The sequence below is a fragment of the Mustelus asterias genome, unplaced genomic scaffold (assembly GCF_964213995.1).
Source record: "Mustelus asterias unplaced genomic scaffold, sMusAst1.hap1.1 HAP1_SCAFFOLD_288, whole genome shotgun sequence".
NCBI classification, from domain to species: domain Eukaryota; kingdom Metazoa; phylum Chordata; class Chondrichthyes; order Carcharhiniformes; family Triakidae; genus Mustelus; species Mustelus asterias.
The window spans coordinates 285,119-295,628 of NW_027590253.1; the positions used below are offsets into that span (position 1 = coordinate 285,119).

The 10,510-nt window shown below is 47.1% G+C and overlaps 1 non-coding gene across 1 annotated transcript; it reads right to left on the bottom strand.

Moving 5' to 3' along the window:
• Positions 1-235: 235 nt before the first annotated feature.
• trnac-gca (transfer RNA cysteine (anticodon GCA)) lies at positions 236-307 on the bottom strand. Its single transcript has one exon. It is a non-coding gene; the product is annotated as a tRNA-Cys (tRNA).
• Between the last annotated feature and the right edge of the window lie 10,203 nt (positions 308-10,510).

Below are 10,510 nucleotides of genomic sequence, written 5' to 3' on the forward strand. Positions count from 1 at the left end.
GTCTGGGGGCAAGATGATTGGTGGAGCAGATAACGACAAATTCTTTCCACTGACGAGAGTCAGTAAGGAGAGGACTGGGATGAAGGTAGTTAACGGAATACGTATTTGCATTGATAGAGGGCTTTTCCTACCAGCCCAACACATACTACAAAGCCCTTTGAGGCAAATCACGTTTTTCTGCAGTGCAGCATTCTTTCCAATGCGGAAACCAGAAAGGAAAAAAATGACCCTGGGAAGAGGGCACTTGGATTTGAACCAAAGACCCCTTGACCTGCAGTCAAATGCTCTACCATTGAGCTATTCCCCCTTACACAGTAAACGTGACTATTCTGTTTCTCAGCATCATCCCCATTGTCATATAATCACCCCAGTATTCCATGCTATCACAGGACAATTGGTCACCCTTTATATTTTCCCTGACTGTGTACTTGTGAATTAACAATTAAGTCTCTGAACTCTTCCTGCTAAAAGATTTTTGAACGCTGTTTTTCAAACGTTTTCTGTTTTGAGGTGGAATTTGCAGCATCTGCAGTGCCTTGGTTTTGGGTCACAGTGGATCAATTTTCTTTCTCGCAACCTCAACTGCCTTAAAATTTAAAGGACAGAGTTTTAAAATCCAAGAAACAAGGATATGTCACCTTGTTCCACAAGAAATGAAACAAAATGAGAATTAGTATTTTTTCATTCATTCATTCATGGGTCGTGGGCGTCGCTGGCCGTGCCAGGATTTGCAGCTCATCTCGAATTGCCATTCAACTCAATGGCTTACTCAGCCCATTCCGAAGGCAGTTAAGAATCAACCACATTCCTATGGATTTGGAGTCACTTGTTGGCCAGACCAGTTAAGGATGGCGGATTCCCCTCTGCAGCTTTTCCAGTGCGATCAAATCCATCCTGTAATGTGAGTTTCAGAACTGCATACAATACACCAGCTACTGCCTCACCGACGGTTTATATAGTTACAGCATTAGCCTCTGCTCTCATAAACTCTATGCCTCGGCTAAAAATGGCAAGTATACCACATGCCTTATCAACCGCTTTATCCACCTGCCCTGCTGCATATCCTCAACACGGTCCCTCGGAGATTCACACGTTCTTTCCAGTCATGATGTATTCCCTTGCCTCGTTTGTCCTGCCCGAATGCATCACTTCACATTGACCCGGATCGAATTCCATTTGCCACTGATCAACCCATCTGACCAGCTCATCTGTATCGTCCTGAGACTTGACTCTATCCTCCTCCCTATTTACCACCTCACAAACGTTTGTATCACCCGCTAACTCACCGATCAAGTTCCTACTTTCAAGTCCAAATCATTCATATAAATCACAGATGCATGGACCCCAAAACCGATCCCCATCGGACCCCAATGGACACACACTTCCAGTCTGACAAAAAACGTATTAACTGTTTTATGCTCCTGTTCTGCTACATTGAGGGACCGCTATACATGCACTCCAAGTTTCCTCGGAGATGGAAGGGTCTTGCGTTTATCATGTATTCCCTTTGTCTTTTTCGTTCTGCCCGAGCGGATCACCTCAAACTGATCCGGATCGAATTCCGTTCGCCACAGGTGAGTTCAGCTGGCCAGCCCGTCTAAATCCTCCAGTGAACCAAGGCTATCCTCCTCACTATTTACCAGTTCACCAATGTTTGTATCATCTGCGAACTTACTGTTAAAGCCTCCTACACTGTCATCTACATTTATTTATTTAATTTATTTATTTAATTTAGTTTTAAATTTTGGCGCGCAACCGGCAGTGGCCGCGGGGTTTACTGGGAAGGGTCAAAAGTTCTATATAAGTCAGTTAGTTGGGAGGTTAGTCCTCTTGTTGCTGTGGAGAAAGGCAGAGCTGTGACTGGTGACAGGATTTTTGGGGTAAGAATTAGTTTTAAGTACTTTTCCGCGGGTGTTATTTATTTATTTAATTTAGTTTTAAATTTTGGCGCGCAACCGGCAGTGGCCGCGGGGTTTACTGGGAAGGGTCAAAAGTTCTATATAAGTCAGTTAGTTGGGAGGTTAGTCCTCTTGTTGCTGTGGAGAAAGGCAGAGCTGTGACTGGTGACAGGATTTTTGGGGTAAGAATTAGTTTTAAGTACTTTTCCGCGGGTGTTATTTATTTATTTAATTTAGTTTTAAATTTTGGCGCGCAACCGGCAGTGGCCGCGGGGTTTACTGGGAAGGGTCAAAAGTTCTATATAAGTCAGTTAGTTGGGAGGTTAGTCCTCTTGTTGCTGTGGAGAAAGGCAGAGCTGTGACTGGTGACAGGATTTTTGGGGTAAGAATTAGTTTTAAGTACTTTTCCGCGGGTGTTATTTATTTATTTAATTTAGTTTTAAATTTTGGCGCGCAACCGGCAGTGGCCGCGGGGTTTACTGGGAAGGGTCAAAAGTTCTATATAAGTCAGTTAGTTGGGAGGTTAGTCCTCTTGTTGCTGTGGAGAAAGGCAGAGCTGTGACTGGTGACAGGATTTTTGGGGTAAGAATTAGTTTTAAGTACTTTTCCGCGGGTGTTATTTATTTATTTAATTTAGTTTTAAATTTTGGCGCGCAACCGGCAGTGGCCGCGGGGTTTACTGGGAAGGGTCAAAAGTTCTATATAAGTCAGTTAGTTGGGAGGTTAGTCCTCTTGTTGCTGTGGAGAAAGGCAGAGCTGTGACTGGTGACAGGATTTTTGGGGTAAGAATTAGTTTTAAGTACTTTTCCGCGGGTGTTATTTATTTATTTAATTTAGTTTTAAATTTTGGCGCGCAACCGGCAGTGGCCGCGGGGTTTACTGGGAAGGGTCACTTGAGTTTTTTTTAGTGCACAGGAGGTTTAAAAGGCAGGTCCCACTATCTAGCGGGCAGCGTTGGGAGCGGGCAGCGGAGTGAGACGGAGCTGAGTGAGAACTGAGGGGCTTTGGCTCATCGGGCTTAGGCAGAAAGGGCGAGCAGGGAGAGGAATAATCTTCATTCACTTTTTTCCCTGTGTTTAAAAGGGCAATTATGACTGTCAGGCCAGTATGTTGTTCCCAATGTAGGATGTGGGAGGTCCTGGAGGCTCCTAGCCTCCCGGACGACCATATCTGTGCTGGGTGTGTTGAGCTGCGGTTCCTAAGGGACCATGTTAAGGAACTGGAATTGCAGCTCGAGGACCTTCGCCGGGTTAGGGATAGTGAGGAGGTCATTGACAGGAGCTATCGGCAGGTGGTCACACCGGGACCACGAGAGGAGGGTAACTGGGTAACAGTGAGGAAGGAGAAAGCTCAGTTGATGGTGAGCACCCCGGTGGATGTGCCCCTTAATAATAAGTACTCCTGTCTGAGTACTACTGGGGTGGACAGCCCACCTGGGGGAAGCAGCGGTGGCAGTGTCTCTGGAGCTGAGCCTGGCCCAGTAGTGCAAAGGGGTAAGGAAAGGAGGGTAGTGCTAATTGGGGACTCTACGGTGAGAGGGTCAGATAGGCGTTTTTGCGGACACAGACGGGACTCTCGGATGGTGGTTTGCCTCCCTGGTGCAGGGGTCCGGGATGTCTCTGGTCGAGTCCCAGAAATCCTGAAGGGGGAGGGAGAGGAGCCCAAGGTCGTGATGCATATAGGTACTGCTGACATCGGTAGGAAGAGGGAAGGGGTCATGAAAAGAGAATATAGGGAGTTGGGTAGACAGCTGAGAAAGAGGAATGCAAAGGTAGTAATCTCGGGATTGCTGCCTGTGCCGCGGGAGAGTGAGAACAGGAATCGGTGGAGAATTAATGCGTGGCTGAGGGACTGGAGCAAGGGACAAGGATTTGGGTACTTGGATCATTGGGACCTCTTTAGGGGCAGGTGTGACCTGTTTAAAAAAGACGGGTGGCACTTGAATCCCAGGGGGACCAATATCCTGGCGGGAAGGTTGGCTAAGGCTACTGGTGAGACTTTAAACTAGAAAGGTTGGGGGGAGGGAATCGAAATGAGGGGACTGAGAGCGAGGAGGTTAGCTCGCAAATAGATAAGGAATGTAGACAGGGTAAGAGGGAGGTTAGACGAGTGAGGGAGAAGAGAAGTGCTCAGGCTGAAGGTCTGAGATGTGTCTATTTTAATGCCAGGAGTGTAGTGAATAAAGTGGATGAGCTTGGAGCGTGGATTGCTGCTTCGAATTGTGATGTGGTGGCCATTACGGAGACTTGGATGTCTCAGGGACAGGACTGGGTGCTTCAGGTGCCGGGTTTTAGATGTTTCAGGAAGGACAGGGAGGGAGGCAAGAGAGGGGGGGGAGTGGCACTGTTGATCAGGGATAGTGTCACGGCTGTAGAGAAGGTGGACGCCGTGGAGGGACTGACTACGGAATCTCTGTGCGTGGAGGTTAGGAACAGGAAGGGGTCGGTAACTTTGCTGGGTGTTTTCTATAGGCCGCCCAATAGTAACAGAGATGTTGAGGAGCAGATGGGGAAACAGATCCTGGAGAGATGTAGGAATAACAGAGTTGTCGTGATGGGAGATTTTAATTTCCCAAACATAGATTGGAATATCCCTAGGGCTAGGGGTTTGGATGGAGAGGAGTTTGTTAGGTGTGTCCAGGAGAGTTTCCTGACACAGTATGTGGATAAGCCTACTAGGGGAGAGGCTGTTCTTGATCTGGTGCTGGCTAATGAACCTGGACAGGTGGAGGATCTCTCGGTGGGTGAGCATCTTGGGGATAGCGATCATAATTCTATCTCCTTCACGATAGCATTGGAAAGAGATAGGGTCAGGCAGGCTAGGAAAGTGTTTCTCTGGAGTAAAGGGAAATACAGTGTCATCAGGGAGGAAATTAGACGGGTAAATTGGAAGGAGGCATTCTTGGGGAAAAGTACCGAAGGAAAGTGGAGGATTTTCAAGGAATGTTTGTCTGGTGCTCTGCATGACAACGTTCCGATGAGACAGGGGGGTGTTGGTAGGGTACGGGAACCGTGGTGCACGAAGGTTCTGATGAACCTGGTAAATAAGAAAAGAGAGGCGTACAGAAGGTTCAGAGAGCTAGGAGGTGTTAAGGATTTAGAGGAGTATACGCGATGTAGGAAGGAGCTTAAGAAGGAAATTAGGAGAGCGAGAAGGGGTCATGAGAAGACCTTGGCGGGTAAGATTAAGGAGAATCCCAAGGCTTTCTACAAATATGTCAAGAGTAAAAGGATGAGATGTGAAGGCATAGGACCCTTAAAAGGTGAAGGGGGAAAAGTTTGTGCGGAACCGTTAGAAATGGCGGAGGTGCTTAATGAATACTTTACCTCGGTATTCACGGTGGAAAGGGATCTGGGTGGTTGTACTGCTGGATTGCGGAGGACAGAAAGGATCGAGCATGTGGACATAAAGAAAGAGGATGTGTTGGAACTATTGAATGGCATCAAGGTTGGTAAGTCGCCGGGACCGGAGGGGATGTACCCCAGGTTACTGTGGGAGGCGAGGGAGGAGATTGCGGAGCCTTTGGCGATGATCTTTGCATCGTCGATGGAGACGGGAGAGGTTCCGGAGGATTGGAGGATTGCGGATGTGGTCCCTATATTCAAGAAAGGGAACAGGGACAGCCCGGGAAATTACCGACCGGTGAGTCTAACCTCAGTGGTTGGTAAGTTGATGGAGAGGATCCTGAGAGACAGGATTTATGATCATCTAGAGAAGTTTAGTATGATCAAAAGTAGTCAGCACGGCTTTGTCAGGGGCAGGTCGTGCCTTACGAGCCTGGTTGAGTTCTTTGAAAATGTGACCAAGCACATTGACGAAGGAAGAGCGGTGGATGTGGTCTATATGGACTTCAGCAAAGCGTTCGATAAGGTCCCCCATGCAAGACTTCTTGAGAAAGTGAGAGGGCATGGGATCCAAGGGGCTGTTGCCTTGTGGATCCAGAACTGGCTTGCCTGCAGAAGGCAGAGAGTGGCTGTGGAGGGGTCTTTCTCTGCATGGAGGTCAGTGACCAGTGGAGTGCCCCAGGGATCTGTTCTGGGACCCTTGCTGTTTGTCATTTTCATAAATGACCTGGATGAGGAAGTGGAGGGATGGGTTGGTAAGTTTGCTGACGACACCAAGGTAGGTGGTGTTGTGGATAGTTTGGAGGGATGTCAGAAGTTGCAGCGAGACATAGATAGAATGCAAGACTGGGCGGAGAAGTGGCAGATGGACTTCAACCCGGATAAGTGTGTAGTGATCCATTTTGGCAGATCCAATGGGATGGAGCAGCAGTATAAAATGAAGGGTACCATTCTTAGCAGTGTAGAGGATCAGAAGGACCTTGGGGTCCGGGTCCATAGGACTCTTAAATCGGCCTCGCAGGTGGAGGATGCGGTCAAGAAGGCGTATGGCGTACTAGCCTTCATTAATCGAGGGATTGAGTTTAGGAGTCGGGAGATAATGCTGCAGCTTTATAGGACCCTGGTAAGACCCCACTTGGAGTACTGCGCGCAGTTCTGGTCACCTCATTACAGGAAAGATGTTGAAGCCATTGAAAGGGTGCAGAGGAGATTTACAAGGATGTTGCCTGGATTGGGGGGCATGCCTTATGAGGATAGGTTGAGGGAGCTTGGTCTCTTCTCCCTGGAGAGACGAAGGATGAGAGGTGACCTGATAGAGGTTTACAAGATGTTGAGGGGTCTGGATAGGGTGGACTCTCAGAGGCTATTTCCAAGGGCTGAAATGGTTGCTACGAGAGGACACAGGTTTAAGGTGCTGGGGGGTAGGTACAGGGGGGATGTCATGGGTAAGTTTTTCACTCAGAGGGTGGTGGGTGAGTGGAATCGGCTGACGTCGGTGGTGGTGGAGGCAAACTCGTTGGGGTCTTTTAAGAGACTTCTGGATGAGTACATGGGATTTAATGGGATTGAGGGCTATAGATAGGCCTAGAGGTGGGGATGTGATCGGCGCAACTTGTGGGCCGAAGGGCCTGTTTGTGCTGTGGCTTTCTATGTTCTATGTTCTATGTACATCATTTATTTAAGCAACAGATGCATGTGCCCCGATCCTGGGCCCTACGGCATCCCACTGGACATAGGTTTCCAGTCTCAAAAACAGCCCTCGCACACACTGTTGCTGCCACATTGAACGAAACTCAAATTCTTTGAGTAACCGTTTACAGGTGGCTGCCATGTTTTGGGTTCTGTGGTGCAATGGTGAGCACTCTGGACACTGATTCCAGCGATCAGAGTTCAAATCTCGTTAGAGACTTGCTTTGCTGAAGCCGATGATATTTTTGCTGAAGGGCATTTCGTATTAATTTCTCACTAAGTACGAATCGAGAGGACAATTTGTCAGCCAGTTCAACTGCTTTTACAATGTACATTGCTGAGCCTCTGGTGCCAGATGTCTGCAACTTCAGTGTTTTTCTTTTTCATTTTTGTCGCTGCTTTTTAACTCCTCTGTTGAACGAAAAGAGGAGTTGGTGCCACACAACAACAAACATTCGACTGGAGGCTGGCAATTATTAAGCAAGTATGCGAGTGTGGGTGTGTGTGTGTGTGTGTTTGGGAGAAAATCCTCCGTGCATCGGACAGGTATCCTGTCAGTTCCATGCTGCAGCACTCTGGACTATGAATCCAGCTTTCTGAGTTCGAATCTCCGTGGAACCAGTATTCCCATCGTCCCAACTGTTGTTTAAATTGGGATAGGTGAGTCAGTGAATTACATCTGTGGGGGAAATCCCTGCCTTCTGTGACTTTTCTGGCAAATTGGTTGGCACTGCTGCCTCATAATGTCAGAAACCAGGGTTCAAGGCTGGCCTCGGGTCACTGTCTGTGAAAATATTGCAAATCCTTCCCGTGTCTGCGTGTGTGGAAGGAAACTGAGCCCACGGCGCACAATCCAATAATGTGCGGGTTTGGTTGATTTGCCACGCAAAATTGCTCGTGCTGTCAGTGGGGACTAAAAGGGTAAGTATGTGGGTATATGCGGATCGGGCGTTGATGGGATTGTTGTCGGTGCAGACTCGCTTGACGTTCTGCACCACATTGATTCGACGGTTCAGCCTCTCAGCTCTTTGTGTTCTTGAGCATTCGCCTCTGGGGGTAAAGTAATGATGCCAGGAGCGTCATTCGCTGATCGAGTGCAATGTAATTGCCGTGGAATTTGCTGAAATTTCCTCAGTAATCGGAATTTCTGAGAATGTTTTAAAAAGGCCCTTCAGCAAACCCATCATCGGCTTTAGAAAATAATAGCAAGGTTCCACCTACACTCCAAATCGGATTGCTGGATTCCGAATCCAGAGTGCTCACCATTACATCACAGAACCAGGAATACGCCCTTCACTTACAATTGAGGGCACTCAAAGAGTTTGACCTCTTTCATTCAAATAACCGCTTTATCCACCTGCGACATTCGGGGACCGCTGTACATTCACACCAATATCCCTCGGAGATTCCCAGGTTCCTGTTGTTATCATGTATTCCCGTACCTTGTTTGTCCTGCCCAAGCACATCACTTCGAACTGATCCGGATCTAAATCCATTTGCCACAAATCAGCCCACTGACCACCCATCTATATCCTCCTGTGAACCAAGGCCATCCTTCTATCTATTTGTCACCTCGCCAATGGTGAGGACTGGGTTCAATTCCCAAGTTGGGTAACTGTCTGTATGGAGTTTGTACATTCTCCCCGTGTCTGCGTGTGTTTCTTCCGGGCGCTCTGGTTTCTTCCCGGAGTACAAAGATGCGCAGGTTAGTTTGATTGGTCAAGATAAATTGATCCTTAGTGTCAGGGGGACTACGAGGCAAAATGCGTGGTGTTACGGAGAAAGCGCATGGTTGGGATTGTTGTTGGTGCAGACTTGAAGGACCGAAAAGTCTGCTTCGGCAATGTAGGATTCTAATCTGTCCGGCCTTCCACATGATACCAAACCTTCTCTTTCTTTCGCACCGCTCCCCCTTTCTCTGTCTGTGAACTGTATTGGAATCTGTCGCATCTGTAACTTCTTTCCAGTTATGATGAAAGTTCAGTGAACTGAACCGTTTAACGTTCCTCTCGAACAGATTGGGTCTGCCCTTCTGAGGATTCACCACATTTTTTCTGTATTTGAATGAGACCAAGAGACGTCAGTTAATTCCGCTTTATCCAGGTTTTCTGACATTGATTTCCACAGTGCGCTGGTCAGAATGTATGTTTCAATCTGAAATTGCCCGGTTTGATTCCACGTGTAGGATTAACAATTATATTCTTCCGGGAAGATGGTGACATCGTGGTAAAATCAGTGTAGTATGAATCCCGAGGCTCAGGAACACAGTTCCAGACCGCACCACAGCCGAGAGCTGAAATTGAGTGACAGTTAATCTCAGCAATGAAACTTTTTCCTGATTGCCCTGAATACTCATCTGGTCCCTTGAAGAAGGAAATCTTCCATCCTTACCGAGTCTGACCAGCATAAGAGTCCTGATAAACAAGAATGTTATTGACTGTAAACTGTGCTGTGAACGGGCCCAGCAAAATGCTCAGATCAAGGGGATATAGGGATGGCCGACAAATGCTGGCCTTGAGAATGAGATAGACATTGCATTAATAATGTTTTATGAAATGGTTAACTCTCATTTTGTTACATTTCATGTCAGACAGGGTGAAATATCCCGGTGTTTTATTATTTAAATCCACATCCCTTTAATTCTTTAAACAGGAAATGTTCAGCCAGAGAAAACTGATCCACTGTGACCCCAAAACAAGATGTCGCAGCTGCTCCAAGTCCCACCTCAAAACAGAAAATGTTGGAAACACTCAGCAGGTCAACAGCATCGATGGAGAGTGAGACAGAATGAATGTTTCAGGGCGCTGACCTTTTATCCAAGCTGGAAGAATTCAGATATTTACTGGTTTACAAACAAATACAGAGCCAAGGAAAATATAGAGGGAGAGGAGGAACGAACAAACGGTCTCGTGATGGGATGTATGGTTGCAGTGATTGAATGACAATGGTGATGATTATTGTTTCCACTGACACAATGTCCCAGATCTGGATCCAATGAGAAGAAAACTTCTCGCTGAATTAAGCACTAAACTCCTCGCCTTCCAATGAAGTGGAGACAGTTTTCAGTTCTAAACCGTTAACTGTGAGATTAACAAAGTGGGATGCAGAAAGACCCAGTTTCAGCGGTGATGCTGCTAGAGGAATGGTGAACTGGAGTTTACGCAGGAAAGGGACAAAGTTTAAAAGCAACAGCTCCCAACGTGGGACACGAGCCCCCGATCCTGAGATTAAGCAGTTCATGCTGTACTGACTGAGCAAGCGAGGCACAACCAGGCATTTCAAGCTCCAAAGTCCGTGGTGGCAAGTATGTTTTTTCCATATGTCGTCTCAGCTTGTTCTGGTTACCAAGTTTACAATGAATCGACCTATAGAATCCGCAAGGTTACAATGCATTCCTCTCAATAACGATAATACCATTCTCTTCTCCCACTTCTCAGCTTCATGTCCTTCCAAACATTGCAAACTCCTCTTACATCTTTCACCCTAATACTCTTGTTCCAAATACTCCAGCAGCGGGTGAAGCTACTCAGCAAGTATACTGTCAAACTGTCTCCCAATTTCAGATTTTTCTTTGAGATC